Genomic DNA, 10575 nt, shown 5'->3' with positions numbered 1-10575 from the left:
GGTTCGATTTTATTTTTCAAAAGAAGATACTTCGAAATTTTGGTTTGTCCGGTTCCTTTTTCTTTCAGAGAGTAATTTCAATTTAATTAATTTTCTTGGTCTGTAAAGCAGTTTTATAAAATGTGAATTTCTTTCTTATTCTGTCTTTAATTATATTGACTTAGATTTCCAAAATTACGAACGCATAGTGATCTTATGAGTAGAAATATTTTGCATGTCACATAAAGTGGTAAAGTTGCATATATTAATTCTTCCTCAGAGACAATGGGAATTGTGTTTCTCAGTTTATTCCACACTTGCAATGAAAACTCATTTGCTGCTTTATAATAGATTTTATTTGGAATTCTATATGAAGCAGTATCTGCATACTCCAGTAAAAGAAATCCCAAGATACTAATTAACAATTTCTACTGCTTGTGATTTATTTTTCTTTCTCATTTTTCTTTTCTCAAGAACTGCTTCTCTTATACAACATTTTTTTGACTCTCGGCTTCCATTTCTCTTCTCCACTCAACGATTCAGAAGCTCTATGGTTTTTGTAGCCTCCAATTTCTCTCTCTCTTGCACAAACTTAATTAGCAACTATAAGTCTTCCATTTCAGGTGAGTTGCTTTTATGATCTAATGCTGCATAATCTATTACTAATTTGTAAAATTTGCTTCTCAAAAGAAGTTTGAATCACTAGTTGCAGAAACTTAGGCATTTGAATCTTGCTTCTATTATTTAAAATCTGCATAATATGTTATGCTGAACATTTGCTATGTTGTATATGATTGAACCCATATGTCAACGTTACCTTCTTCTGTTGGTGCACCCTCTCCTTTTTGTTTGACCTTTCTTTTTTTTTTTTCCTTCACCTCTTTGAGAGAAAATTGCATGATCTCTTTCCAGGCAATTTGTCTACAATTATAAATTTTTTAAAATGTGTAGCTGGCACCAATAACACCTCAATTATTGTCCAAATGTCCATAGTCATAATATCACGCATTTGGAAGAAAGGAGTTTTATACGTATAGTATTTAAATTTGCGTACGTGCCTGTGCTGTGATGTTTCTTTCTATGTTTGTCCATGTTATTGTTTATCATGTAGATCTCTTCTTACCATTAGAGAATGTTTAGTGTATGTTTATTATGCATCACCCTCTTCTGTGGAAAATTTTTGGTGGCTGAAAATGAAGAGGAAAAATAAACTCACAAACCCATTTTGACACTTGTTAAGGTTGTTACCTCCTCTAGTAAGTTTCAACATAGTGCTTTGTGATTTTTCTCTTTGTGGTTATGCTAGTTGAGTTCGTAGGACCATGAAAATTTTCTAACACTCTTTCTGAGATTAAGTTGGTAAGTGGGGAAAAAATGAATTGCAAAGTAGAAGCAGCTCCTGGGTTTGTGTCACTTTAGAAACAAAAATCTAGTCCTTTGCTTTGTACGCTAGTTAAAGAAAAAACAAGTAAAAAATCTTGGTTTTGTATTTGATGATTTTTTTTTTCTTTGATGAAGATTCCAATCCTTTTGCTAGCTATTAAATTATAAACCTTCCTTTAGGCAGCTGTTAAATGATTTTATGTAGCTCTTTCTTTCATCAAAACCAACTTTGAAGGGAGTGTGTGCCTTCTTTTAAGATCTTTGCTTTATTTAGGGTAAGGATCCACAAAAAAAGAAGGAAAAAAAAATTCATATTGCATTTTCTTTTTACTTCCATTTGATTTTTATTGGACTCTTTGAGGACCAATCTCTTATTACTATATTTTTGTGCTCTTGGCCAAATCCATTTGAATCATACCCTCTAGCCATGATTTTTTATTTGATGCTTTAATTCAGTGGGATTATGAATTACTCTGTTTATAAAGCTAAAATCATCAACTTCTTAATTAGTAAACCAATTTATTTGATTGCTAAATTTGTGTTCTATTTGTCCTAATTGTGAAGTGATTTATTCCAGAATTTGTTGAATAATTGACATATGGGATGGAGAAAACCGGTTTTAACATAAGGATGGATGACAAATTTTAATAAATGATTCAATCGTGTAATTCCCGCTGTCAGTTGCAAAACCATGCAATCATTTGCCAAATCTCAGGTTCTGCTTTTGCTGATCACTAATGCTCACCATCATTGTTGTCCCTTTTTTCCCTATGCTTCCCATCAGCGGTGTTGTTTGTTTGTTTGTTTTTTCTTTCCTTTTGGCTTGATTGAGGTCCAACAATTTCAGTATCGTTGCTCCTTATAGTCCTAAAAATAATTTATAGACATTAAAACTCATTGACAAATAATCTTCACATGGATATGGATGGTATGGAGTTCATGGAATTGTATAGGAGAATAAAGATTTTTTTTTAAATGGATTTGGATGGTATGGAGTTCATGACAAATAATGTCCAGATTAATTCAATTATATTATTGTTTATGATAAATATTTTTTTTTTTCGAATCATCCCATAATACTAGTGTACCTTAATTAAGATATTTTTAGTCTGAGAATTCCGATCATCCATATGCAGTATCATATTTAACAAGAAAAAAAAAAATTTTAATGAATATAGAGACAATTATTCCATTTCAAATCCAATTTAGCTCTAAAAAGAAATTTAATTAAGATGTATAAATTGTTAAATTTTTGGGGAAAGCACAATATTGTAACCTGTTTTTCATGCTTTTTCAATTCAAGGATTGAAGAAAATTTCATGACAAATCGATTATTGAACGATCGTGTCGTTAACAAATCAAGGGAAAAGGGCTAACGCCATTAAGTGCACTTATGGGTATGGATACAATTGTTTGAATGAATTTTGAACAAAAATTATTATGAAATATTAATTTGCATATTCATATCTGGAGATTTAGGTATGTATAGGAGCTTTGATATCTAGTGTATCCCACACATCTGTAACTAAATTAGTTTCTTCACCTCTTAGCAAAGTGACATAAAGAAATAATTTCACCTTTAATAAAATTTTGATATTCTAATTTATTGACATCATTAGCATCTGTAATTTATGAAAATGCTCTGCAATTTATGATAAACAGTAGCTTCCACCATTCTAAAATCCTTTTTATTCACATTCATATTCAATTTCTTGCATGGATCATGAAATATGTGTATGTATATTCAACTTTTTTAAGCTAAAGTTTCATCTCTAACATGATTTCCTTTCTTGATGGAGTGTACTTAGTTTATGTTTTCAGAAGAAGAATTGTACTGCTGATTCTTTAGCACATTGAAACTTGTGGCATTGAAATTAAGGCTCTTATGTAAAATTGCATTCTGCAGCTCATTGTTTTCTGTGATACACCCTTAAGGGCCTTGGGTCTGATTCCAAACCTCCCGGGCCTAAGCTGCTATCACTGCTCCTACAGTCCTAAAAATAAATTTTAATATCGCCTCTTATTTTTCTTGTTTGTCCTTATTTTTTGACTTTGTCGATGAAATGCTAATTTGATAATGTATTGGTAGTGGTGATGAAAATATTCATAATTTTAAATAAAATAACGTTTTAATAAAATAATATTATATATTAAATTTTTATTATTAATTTAATTACATTCCATGTATACAAGTAAAAAAAAAAATGAGATTGTAATGGTTATTATATTACATTTTAATCCTTTTAAATAATGTAATGTTTAATTTAATATATTGTATTACATTACAACTTTAATTTCATTATATAAATAATTACATTCCATTACATTATGTTATACTAAATGTAATGTAGCTTAAAGTCCAAGTCTACCCATTTATCCAAAGTCCAAGAATCATGACTCAAAAGAATAAGCAGCAACCAAGTAAATGTACAGGCACATTCAGTTGAATGCAGTTTGTTTTGAGTAAGTTAAAGAATAGTTAATTAACAGCGAGTTAGAGCAATTAATAGCGATGGCTAATCTTAGGAGTAGTTAATGTAATGAAGTGTGGTCGAGCAACATCAGTTAGATTAAGAGCAACACATACAACATAAAAGCCCCCAAATAACAATTAAAACAAAAATCATATAGTTTATAGATCAACTCTCAATTTACTTTTTATTATCAATCGCACTTTGCATTTTCAAACAATTTAGATTTTAATTTAATTTCAATCAAGATTTCATTAACTTTCACTGCACATTTACTTTTCAAGCGAACCTTTACATTTTTAAATGTATAAATTAACTTTTTCTTATAAACAAGCAATCAATTCATTTTTTTTCAAGTATTGCCATTACATTTTTAAAGTAATCTTTTATTTTTAACAGCATAGTGATTTATTTTCTAAATACACTCAATTTTTATATACATAATTTTTATTTCTCATTATAATGGGTTCAATTGGAAGTTAAAAAGGAGCACAATTCATCATTTCACACTGGGATCTTAGCATCTTTGCCAAGTCACAGTCCATTAATATGTATTTTTTTATTTACTTAGCAGGTCAAAAATTCATTTCACACGTAAAAAATATTTTATTAATAAATTTGTAAAAGATTTAGATACTATTTATTCATCATTAATAAGATGGATTTAAGCAGTAAAAACATTTTTGTAAAATATGTAAAATGAGAGAGAAGAAAATTTTGAAAAAATTTTTATTTTTTTCTTGTTAAAAAGAGAGAAAATGGAGGAGGAGAAAATAGTCGAAGAAAAATTTTCTCTTAAGCCACTAACTTTTTTCTTGCAATTTTGGTGGAAAAGTGGAGTGAAAATGATCAAAACGATAAAGCTTTTTGTCAAATGATATGGCTCCTGTTCTTGCGTGTTCTTCTCAACTGGTCCACGTAGTGGCCAACCACAGCTCCTGCCTCCAATTTCCGCTTCTTCCATCATTTTGGATACGGCTCAAAAAAACTCATCATGCAACGCGTAGGGCTGGAAGGGAAACTCTTCAATCTTGCACTTCTAATTGCATAAGCTATATATTAAAATGGCAAAATGTTAAATATGGTCTCTTTATTTATTTGATAAGTTTATTTATTTTATTTTAAATTTTTTATTAATTTAAAAATTTTAATTTAAACTCAATTTATCTCAAAAATTAAAATTAAAAGACTCAAATTTAAAAAATTGAAACTTTCATCAATATTATATAATTTTTTGTTTTAAGTGCACTCTCTATAGGTGGCAAATCTGGCGGTTAGGTAAATTCAATTTCATATTATTTTGATTTACTAGACATTTAATGTGTCGTTTTCTAGTGAAGATTAATGGACTAAGTTAGTTTAGATTGTAGATTAATTCATGTTATCTAAGAAAAGGTTTTTAAGTCATTAGAATTAATTTACCAATTATTTTGTGTGAATATATTATTATTATTATTTTAAATATTCATTCAATTTATTGAATCAAAATTTAAATTGATTTTATCGAACTAAATGGATTCACTTTAGTTGGGGTCATACTAATTATCATATTAATCCATAACTAAATTTTCAATTTTATGAAGCATTTGAGTTCAAATTATTTTAAATTTTATGTGATAAAAAAATTTCAGATAGAATTGATGTATAAAATTAACATTTATTATTTTTATTGCTCTCATTCAAAAATTATGAGTGTTTTTATATAACAAAGTTGCAATGCAATATGCAAATATTGTCTATCAAGGCCAAATAAGGGGTAGTCTGGTTAGTTTTCCTGTATTTTTAAGGTATAAAGAATGGGGACGTCTTAAGTTTGGGTCTTCTCATATACCTATTCTAAGAAATATATATTGTCTATCAAGCTTATCAATATATATTTGGGTTTAGTTGGGTGAATTTAAGTTTTGCCAAGCTTTAATGTTGGTTTTAGCAATGGAAGAGAGAGAGAGGGTGAGGCTGCTGAAACTTGTGAGAGAGAAGAGTGAATTTTTTTTGTTTTAATTTTATGTATTTTAGGTGTATTTTTACTTAATTGGCTTGGTCAAAATTGGTGGGAAATAAGAAAATCCATTTATGATGTCATATTTGTGAGATAAGCATGAAGTAAATAAAGTTTTCTTTTCTTTTTCTTTTTCAATTATTTTTCCTTATTTCTTTAATTTAATTCCCGATTCCAAATTTTTCTTTTCGCCGATTTTATTGGACAATTAGGTCAGAAGTCAGCTCTAGGGGTGAATTGACTAAATCGCCCCTCATCGGTTTAATCCGGTTTGAACATTATTCGATATTTCTTTTGGATCCCTGACCTAATTATTTGACCTGCTTAACAATTCTCTTCAGTGATTTTCTCTTTTCCACTGTGTTCGCAATAGTCCTAAGGACCACGACGTCACATTTTCTGATTCGAAATTTGAGTTAAGGCTGACCTCGCAGTCACTTCCCGGGAAGGTCACTAATCGCTGTGACTCTCGGCCGGCTCATTTAATTATTTATGTTCTGTTTTTCTTACTTATAATTAATTATCTGGCAATTACTAATTATTTACGTTCAGAGTTTATCTAGGTGTCTTAGATGTGGTTCTAATCCCCTTAATTGTCCGGACCGACACCGATTATCGGAACAGTAAAATGTACTAGACTATGCAAATATGGGTGTTACATGATGCGTTCGGGTTGGGTTTGAATTTTACATGTTAAATATCTATTACTCGAATTCGTTTATATAAATACTTATTTAAATATAAAATATATTTAAATTTATAACAAAGTTATAAATTTGTAATAAATAAAATAGTTGTTAATGAATAGGATTATAATTTCATATCTATTTATATAAATGTAATTTTTTTTATTTAATTAAATAGTTAATCTTTGAATAATAATTTTATAATTATGTTAATTAAACAGTTAATTTATACTAGTAATTTTATAATTATGTTAAGATTTTTTTGTTTATCCTATTATTCTTCCCTCCTTCCTGCACATATATAATTAAAATAATTTTTTTTTATATTATAAGTTTGTAAATATTTAGAACAATTAATAAAATAAATTAGTAAAAGTTAGATTTAGTGTTTAAGGTGTTTATTAATTTTATTATAATAAATTAAATAATTTTTTAATGAATTAATAGGGTTAAGATTATAGAATTATTTTGTTAGTAATTATAATAAGATTTTTTTTGTATAAGTAGAATTATTATTACATTAATATTAAATTTTTAATTTATATTTGAAATTAAAATTATTTATAAATTTAACAATGAATATATTTTACTAAAAATTATTAGTAACAAATTAATAAGATATTGTCATTACTAAATTACAAGCAAAGTAAATTATATTACAAAATATTATTAACCACAATATAATATGAATTAGTAATAATATTATATATATATATATATATATATATATATATATATATATATATATATATATATATATATATATATATATACCTTGATAAATATATTTTTATAGATATTTTTACAAATAATAAAAAGGGTTTTTTTTTTCAAACCTAATATTCCCCTTCACATGCGCACGCTAACTTAATGGAATTGACTACAAAGCTGAAGTTGAGTCAATAAAATAATGAAGAGTTGCGTTAGAAATGTAGTGCCTCCCAGTTTCCTTTCACTTTTCTCTTGATCCTATCTGCATTAAAAGAAGCGATAACTCTCTTATATACATTAGAAAAGTAGTGTCTCCCAATTTCTTCTCACTGTCCTCTTGATCCCGTCTACATTAAAAGAAGCAATAACTCTCTTATATACTTTAGAAAAGTAATGCCTTCCGGTTTCCTCTCACTTTCCTCTTGATCCCATTTGCATTAAAAGAAGCAATAGCTCTCTTATATACTTTAGAAAAGTAGTACCTCATAGTTTCCTCTCACTTTCCTCTTGATCCTGTCTGCATTAGAAGAAGTAATAACTCTTTTATATACTTAAGAAAAGTAGTACCTCCCAGTATTCTCTCACTTTCCTCTTGATCAAGTCTGCATTAAAAGAAGTAATAACTCTCTTATATGCTTTAGAAAAGTAGTGCCTCACAGTTTCCTCTCACTTTCCTCTTGATCCCATTTGCATTAAATGAAGCAATAGCTCTCTTATATACTTTAAAAAAAGCAGTGTCTCCTAGTTTCCTCTCACTTTCCTCTTGATCCCATTTTCATTAAAAGAAGCAATAACTCTCTTATATATTTTAGAAAAGTAGTACCTCCCAGTTTTTTCTCACTTTAACTCTCTTATATACTTTAGAAAAGTAGTGCCTCCCACTTTCCTCTCACTTTTCTCTTGATGTCATCTGCATTAAAAGAAGTAATAACTCTCTTGTATACTTTAGAAAAATAGTACCTCCCAGTTTCCTCTCAGTTTCCTCTTGATCCCGTCTGCATTAAAAGAAGAAATAACTCTCTTACATACTTTAGAAAAGTAGTGCCTCTCAGTTTCCTCTCATTTTTCTTTTGATCCCGTCTACATTAAAAGAAGTAATAACTCTTTTATATACTTTAGAAAAGTAGTGCCTCCCAGTTTCCTCTCACTTTCCTCTTGATCCCATTTGCATTAAAAGAAGCAATAACTCTCTTATATTCTTTAGAAAAGTAGTGCCTCCCAATTTCCTCTCACCTTCCTCTTATCACCGTCTACATTAAAAGAAGCAATAACTCTCTCATATACTTTAGAAAAGTAGTGCCTCCCAATTTCCTCTCACTTTCCTTTTGATCCCGTTTGCATTAATATACATACATACATATACATATATATATATACATGTATATATATGTATATATATGTACATGTATATAGATGCATATACATGTATATATATATAGATACATATACATGTATATATATATATATACATGTATATATATATCACATGCGCACACTCCAAAAATGCTCTGCTCCATCAGGTGAAAGAGCAAGAGTAGAAAATGATGGGTCCATTGTAGTTTCTTTAACTATAAAATATATTTAAAAAATATTAAAAATTATATAAATAAATTCTTTAGTTCGATTCTAGTTTGATTCTTGATAAACAATTAAAATCAAACTAAAATAATAAATACAATAATACAAGTTCATTTTGATATAATTTGCTTTTTATAGTAATGAACTTTTTTGTTTTAAGTTTTGGTATAGTTTTTCATTTGATTCAGAAATTTAGGAATCGTGCCAAGTCCTATCAGTTAAAGTATTTTTATTTTTTTTTTTAATTTGATTCTTCTACAAGAGTTGTCCTTAGGAGGGAAAATTTGACAAATTCTAATTCTCTGTTTGTGTCAGCCTCCGCATTTATATATATCATTCTCATTGAAACTTCCTGTAAGCTATAGTCAATAATTATAACTTAAAAAGTCTTTAGGCCTCTCTTATATTTACCTTTTTTTTGTTCGTATTTAAAAGAAAGTAGAAAAAAATATCTGAAGAATATATGCAAATAATTCAGGGATGGCAATTTGTCAAATTTTTGTGGATATTTCTTTTTAACAAAATCTAATAGAATAAATTTAATAATATATAATTGAATTTGAAATAAATTTAGATTTGAAAATTAATACATGTGACGCATTTAGATTGGATTAAAATTTTATATGTTAGGTATCTATTATCTCGCAGTCACTTCCCGGGAAGGTCACCCATCGCTGTGACTCCCAGCTCATTTAACTTTTTATGTTCTGTTTTTCTTACTTATAGTTAATTATCTGGCAATTACTAATTATTTGCTTTCAGGGTTTATCTAGGTGTCTTAGATGTGGTTCTAATCCTCTTAATTGTCCGGACCTACACCGATCACCAGAACAGTAAAATGTATCAGGCTATGCAAATAGGGGTGTTACATGATGCGTTCAGGTTGGGTTTAAATTTTACATGTTAAATATGTAACACCCTAGGCAAATCCCACATCGGCAAAACACGGGAGAGATGCTGGGTTTATAAGTTGGTGGTTCGTAACCCCTATTGACGCGTTTTAAAACCATGAGGGCTTCGGCCCAGAGCGGACAATATCACTAGTGGGCCGGGCCGTTACATTTGTGGTATCAGAGCCGCTCCGCGTGCAACCTTGAACGATGGTGGGGCAAACCTCAGCGAGGACGCTGAGTCCCATAAGGGGGGTGGATTGTAACACCCTAGTGATATTGTCCGCTCTGGGCCGAAGCCCTCACGGTTTTAAAACGCGTCAATAGGGGTTACGAACCACCAACTTATAAACCCAGCATCTCTCCCGTGTTTTGCCGATGTGGGATTTGCCTAGGGTGTTACAATCCACCCCCCTTATGGGACTCAGCGTCCTCGCTGAGGTTTGCCCCACCATCATTCAAGGTTGCACGCGGAGCGGCTCTGATACCACAAATTTAACGGCCCGGCCCACTAGTGATATTGTCCGCTCTGGGCCGAAGCCCTCACGGTTTTAAAACGCGTCAATAGGGGTTACGAACCACCAACTTATAAACCCAGCATCTCTCCCGTGTTTTGCCGATGTGGGATTTGCCTAGGGTGTTACAAAATATCTATTACTCGAATTCGTTTATATAAATACTTATTTAAATATAAAATATATTTAAATTTGTAACAAAGTTATAAATTTGTAATAAATAAAATAGTTGTTAATGAATAGGATTATAATTTCATATCTATTTATATAAATGTAAATTTTTTTATTTAATTAAATAGTTAATCTTTGAATAATAATTTTATAATTATGTTAAGATTTTTTTGTTTATCCTATTATTCTTCC

General features: G+C 29.5%; 1 protein-coding gene across 1 annotated transcript in view; it reads left to right on the top strand.

The window, feature by feature from the left end:
- LOC110659161 (disease resistance protein RPV1) overlaps window positions 1-10575 on the top strand; it is a 94310-nt gene that overhangs the window by 44864 nt on the left and 38871 nt on the right.

The sequence above is a fragment of the Hevea brasiliensis genome, chromosome 12 (genome assembly GCF_030052815.1).
Source record: "Hevea brasiliensis isolate MT/VB/25A 57/8 chromosome 12, ASM3005281v1, whole genome shotgun sequence".
NCBI classification, from domain to species: Eukaryota; Viridiplantae; Streptophyta; class Magnoliopsida; order Malpighiales; family Euphorbiaceae; genus Hevea; species Hevea brasiliensis.
Note: the sequence above shows the minus strand (reverse complement) of the source record. Positions and strands in the feature narration are given on the sequence as shown.